The following is a 6,682-nucleotide window of genomic DNA, read 5'->3' as shown; positions in this document are numbered from 1 at the left end:
AGTTTCTAGCTTAGACATTCAATAATTTTTTAAGTGGGTTCTCATATATATACATATCTCACACTTGGTATTTAACCAATGTGGGATCTAAGTTTCTCTTTTCCTCAACAAATATTCACAAGAGGTGTTCCAAAAATGTCTGCAATCGAGTAAATAGCTCTACAAACTAATGGATCGGATCGAATTGCAAACTGGAAAGATTTGTACAAGTTATACCTTTCGTCACCACTTTGTGGAAAATCATTAGATATGAATATGTTAGATACCTGCGACTCGATTGGTGAAGGTGGAATAGTATCTCTCCCCAAAAAAGCATGTTTTTTTTTACCACCGCACAAAGAAAATATTTTGTTGCGAATGAACAAGATATTGAGGAATTGTCCATACGTAAAATCATAATTATTGATACGGGCTTTAAGTATCAATTTCTCATTCATCACTCAATCATTTTGAGCATATGATATACCGTTGTAAAGGTCTCATGAAGTAGAATATAAAACCATAATTTTATTATTCAACTCTCCACTTTTACCAATCAAGAATATGCCTCAAAATTTCTAAAAATTACAATTTTTTCATCATCTTTTACTTCATGGCCTATATGTTTCGGTTCAAGGACTGGCCGAAGCCATGGTATTTCTGGAGAAAACAAGGCTCCGAGTATTTCATCATTGATGGTACAACTGTTGATGTGGTTTGGGACTTCAAGGCAGGCAATTTCAATGGTGAGACCGAGCCGCAATCAGATTACTACGTTGCCTTGTTTGCGAAGATGAAGGCGTTTTACTTTTGGGTGATTAAAAGAAAGATGCTTATAGAAAGACTGGTTGCAGGCCATCTCTCATTGAACCAATGTTAGTGTTTAGAAGGGAACATATATTTGGAAATAAGAAGTTTACAATGAGGGTTAAGTTTAATGAAAAGGGAGCCTTTCATGATATATATCAGTGGTATGCAGCTCTGATGGGATGGATCCAGTATTGGAGATAAGAGTGGATCGGAAACTAGCGATTGAGGTTAAGCATCTTCAATGAAAATTTAGAGGGAATGAGTCGATTAACGTGGGAAAAAATGGATTACAAGTATTCTGGGATATTCATGATTGGTTGTTCGGATCAGGTCCAAGGCATGGGCTTTTCATATTTAACCCAATTCTATCATCCCCTTCATTATCGATGCCATTAGTGTCAAATCAAGAACCCAGTTCTGCAATAGCAAATTTTGATAATGCAATGAGTTCCTCCGTATTCTGCTTATTTCTATATGCTTGGAAGGTCGAACGAAAATCACATTCATGAGTGATTTTTCTGGTTCATCATGCATTCATTGAGAATCATCAAAGTCCTTTGAAGAAGATGATTAAGAAGCAGAGAGAAGTGAAGAGATTAGGGTTTGGTAACCAACAACACAAGGGCCCAAAACAAAGTTGGAAGATGGTCATTACTAGACAGCATTTGACGAGCCAAATTGGACGACTTTTGAAGTTTTCCAATAATTCTCAATCAACAACACTTTCCCAATATTTGCTTTCGTAATTTTAAGTTATTATACATATAAATTTTTAGAATTTTTTTCATTTTGTGTGCAATGATGTGTGAATGAACATCTACATGTGGATGTGATTAATCCAACAAGAAAGTAAAAATGCAAAATTAAGAGAAAAAAGGAAAATATCTTACTGGCTCATGACAACTTGCTTGTCACAAGTAGATTTAGCACTATTTTAGCATAGCTTTGACTAAATAAATTAAAACAAATTTGAAGTAAATTTAAAAGGCAAAAAATCATATTTTAGATTAAATTGATGGCTTGACTTTTAAGGTAAACTGAAGGATGGTAATAATGGGCTTGGTGGTGGAGCAGGGACCTAAAAGTTAGGTTAAGGTTGGTAGGGAAAAAGCTAGCCCAATAACAAGTGTACTGGTTCTCACTGACCATGGCTATTGCTATTGTTATTGCTATGTAAAAGAAAAGGGTCGTCTGTCTGTCGGCCTTCTTTTTGAAACGGTTTGTTTTAGAAGATGAAAGAAAATGCATGGTTTCATCCGAGAAAAGGAGTGGTCCTGCCCTATCACAACCCACTTTCAATTGGTTGGTCCAAACAATGAGCCATGCCGTTGGCATATATATCCATTTAATATGAAATCAATTCTTTTAACTCTCCATCCCCATTCACAGTAATGCCTTTAGCTTAAATGTAGCAGTATTTTGTGAGGCGTCAGCTCTAACCTCAAACTGAGAGCAATGTCATAAATGGGTGAAATGCAAAAGGGAAAACTCCATGGAATTAGGCAGTTAGTTACTGGTTAGGGTTGCCATCCCATGTTGGCTCTCAAAGGAATCTCTCGCATAATAGGCTTTCTTTTTTCTTTTTTTCTAAAAAATAAGGGTAAATTATACCATTAGTTACTAAATTATAGATAAGTTTTTTTTTGTTATTTAACTAAAAAAAGTTATAATTTGATCTCTGAACTATTCAGAAGTTTTCATTTTAAGTCATTAGGCTATTAAAATCGATGTTATATGGCTTTCTCAATTGGCATTGACTGTAACAATTGAAAGCTTTCTTTCCCCTCCTCTTTTACAGTTCTATTTTTTTATTCATAAAACAGTTTTGAATGTCACGAATTTGTGAATCAAAATTCAAACAGTTTTTTCTCCGATCTCCAACACGGATTGTTAGATCGATTTAGATCTAAGGTATTTTCTTCTTCTCATTGATAAATACTGATCCACTATATCGATCATCGAATCATCGCTTGGAGTTTGCTGGCAAAACTTTAAAAAAAAAACTTAATAGCTTAATGACTTAAATTAAAACTTTTAAATAGTTCAATGACTTAACTCTCGTTTAGTGACTCATAGTGTAGTTTACCCAAAAAAAAACAAATACCTCGCCGCTCCCTCTTAAATTCAATGAATAAATTGGTCTCTCTAAAAAAATCAGAACAATTTGATTCATGTCAATTTTGAAAGTGACCCACTAAAAATAATTAATCACAACAATTAATGTTTTCTGTCAATTGTATATAATTTTGATGATATAATAATAAATTGAGCCTCAATGTTCACATATTTTGTCAATTTGGTCTTGATTCTAAAAATATTATTTAAAAATGTATAAAATTGCAATAAATCCAAAATATATTAAAAAAATTAGCTATATAAAAATATACAGGTTGTGTAAATTTTGAAGGCTAAATTTATTATTATACCAATCAAAATTATATAAAATTGAAGAAAAACATCAATACTACGATTAATTGTCCTTTGATGCTCACCTTCAAAATTGTTAATGATTAAATTGCTTCGTTTTTTTACAGGGACTAATTTACTTAAAATCAAATTTGAGAGAAACTAAAGAGGTTTTTTTTTCACTTTTTTTCATCGATATTGACCGCAATCAAGGTGTAAATAATAAAAATCATAAAATATTATAAACTATTTGATAAATCAAAATTTTTGTGCGTATAATTATTCTAGACTTTTTCAAGGGTCAAGCTACTTGTTCAAGCTTGAAGGCCCTCTTGAAATTTTGGAGGGTTTGGGCAAAAAAATAGATTTGTTTAAAATATGGGTTAGACTTGAACCTTAAATGTTTAAGCCCGAACTCGACCTATTTTCTAAGTTTGTAATATTTTATAGTACATTATTTTTACATATTATATAATTTATAACAAAAAAAATTAAATCTATAGTAATATATAATACTACTATAATGTAAACATTAAGAATTTTTAAGATAATTATATATGAAAATTTTAAAAATAAAAATTGTTAACATTTTAAATATTAAATTAAAATAATATAAATATATTTTTAACATTTTTTAAAAAAATAATATGGGCGTGCCCGAAATAAGCTTGGATTAGCCATCTGTAAATATTAGTGGGTTTGAGCAAAATTTGAGATCCACATTTTGTGCATGAACAAATATAGAAGGAATTATTATCATGCTTAGACTAAGCTCAACCCATGAATACCTTTAAATTATAAATATTAATATTTATAACTATGATAATTGCTATAACTTTGATAAGATTTAATACTTTCATTTTTTGAGAATTTTCTTAATCAGTTTGACTCATGTATTTTCGAGAAGCTAAAAAAATATCGGTTTTTAAAGTTAATTAGCAATTTAGGTTGTTTCATGTTGCTTGATTCCTCTTCTAACAACATTTGTATATTTTATTTCATATTGTTTCAATTTTTTATTTTAAATAACATTTTTAATTAATAAATTTTTTTTCAAGTTTTCTTATTTTTAATTTAGTTTTTAATTAATAACTCTTTTTTTTAGAAAAGGACAGCATTAAGCGATTACATTAGATAAAATCAACATCAAGAGGAAATAGACATATTACAATTTCTTCCCAATAAGTTCATGACCAAAGCCGGTGGGGATCTAAATAAACGTATAAAAAAACTACCTGTATCTGCACATTTAGTCATGTGATCAACAACACCATTAAGAGTTCTCGAGATATGTCGGATACAATCTCCCATTTCCGACGCAAAGCTTTGTGTAAGAGCCGCAGTTCAACTAAACTACTACTAGCTCCTCCACCAGACAAATAATAAATATAAATAAAATAATAAATATGTAATTATATAATAAAAATATATATTATATGTTATATATTATATATCATTATGTTTTTTCATAAAAAAATCCTTTATTTATATAAATAAATTAATAATTATATAATTATATAATAAATATATATGTGTTAAATATATATATTTTAAAAAATACCAACTAATTTTTTTGATATATATTTTTATATATAATATTTATATGTCAAATATTTATTTTATTCACCTACATTGTGGGTATGGTAATTTTTAATATTATAAAATCAAATAATTATTTCAAATATCATTATTGTTTATATATATATAATATTTCAAATATCCACTATGTTTCAAATAATATGTATTTTTACATGTAAAAAATACTTGAAAAATATTTTTGGGATATTGAAAACAGATATGGTAAATACAAAATAAACAAAAGAAAGGAAAAGTGAGTAGAAAAATTTACTTAAATTGTTGTTGTATTGTTGTACTTACAAGACCTTTATAAAATCGCAAATTATGCAATCAAAAATTTTGTATGTACTGTGATGCAATCATTTAATTTTCATTCTATTTTTCTCTTTTACAATTTTTTTTGTAAAAATAAAATTAGATTTGATAATTTTGACTGTCATGTAAAAGTGGCACTTATTTAATATATACTAATATATCTATCATCTGAATCCTAAATTATGACTTATTGATCAAGTGTTTATTTTTTTTCAAAATAATATGAGTTAGTTGTAAAAAAACGTATATATGTGGGGTTAAATCATATTTGCCTGAAGACATTTCTCAAGCAAGTGCTCTCTCTAAAGTTTGGACTTTATTACGAGAGAATTTATTCTGGTTAGTTGGAATTGGGTCAAAGATCAAGTGTTGGAAGGACCACTGAATTCCGAGTGTGGGTCCTTTAATTTGTCAAATTCCATCCTACGGTAACCTTGATTTAGATTACACTATCAAGGATGTGACCACAAAGAATGGGTCATTCTGTTCATTCGGTTAACTGACCAATTTTGAACTGAATTAACTTTTAATCGAAGTTCTAAAAAATTATTAAACAACCCCAACCGAATTAATTCGATTAACCAACTAATTAATCGAATTCGGTCGGTTAACCGAATTAATTCGGTTTTACCTGAAATTTGCACACTCCTACCTAAGGGTAAACTAACACTTTACTACTGAGCTAGTAGGCTCATTCTAAACAGATTTAACAAAAACGTAATTTAAATCATAAGGACGAAGATAGAAATAGGGACAAAAAAAATTACAAAAATTCCTGATGTTGATATTTGAACTCATGACCTTAAACACACACCCAAAGCATTTAACTACTAAAGTAAAAACTCAATCATAGCAAAATTTAACATGTCAGGAATTAATTTTTTTTTTTGGATGTTACACTCGGGGATCCACTTTATCCTTTTGAGTAGGGTGAGCAAAATTTGATTCGATTCGAAAAAATCAAAAAAATTTAAATTTCGAGTTAATCATATCGAGTTATTCGAATTATTCAAGTCAACTCGAAGAAGAAATTTCAGATTTCGAGTTTGAGTTGAGTTGAGTTGAATTTTACAATTTGAGTAACTCGAATAATTTGAATAACAGGTTAGTATAAATACCATTTTGGTCCCTGTTAATTTTAAAAATGAGAAAATTGGTCTCTCTCTTAACAAAAATTACAAAAAAAAAATCAAAGTAATTTTCAAAATTTGAAAATAATTTTTAAAATTCAAAATATTTATAGAAATTCTAAAATTTATATTTTTAAAAAATTATAAATTTCTTTAAAAAAATCTAAAATATATATTAAAAAATTTAACAAAAAAATAATTTTGGAATCTAAATATGTGATTAATGATTCAAGCTTATCATACTAAAATATTTTATTTTTTTATTATTTTGCTTTAAAAAAGTTTTCAAATATATATTGTTTCAAATTTTTGTGTTCTAATACGAAAATAGTTATTTTGTACAAAATTTTAATTTAACATTATTAATTTTTTCTAATTTAACTGAAACGGTTTCACTCGATTCAATCAAACTCTCACCCCTAATTCGAGTTATCTGAAAATCCAAATAAAAAAAGACAAAACTA

This window comes from Gossypium hirsutum, chromosome A03, assembly GCF_007990345.1.
Source record: "Gossypium hirsutum isolate 1008001.06 chromosome A03, Gossypium_hirsutum_v2.1, whole genome shotgun sequence".
Taxonomy (NCBI): domain Eukaryota; kingdom Viridiplantae; phylum Streptophyta; class Magnoliopsida; order Malvales; family Malvaceae; genus Gossypium; species Gossypium hirsutum.
This window is presented reverse-complemented; position numbering follows the sequence as displayed.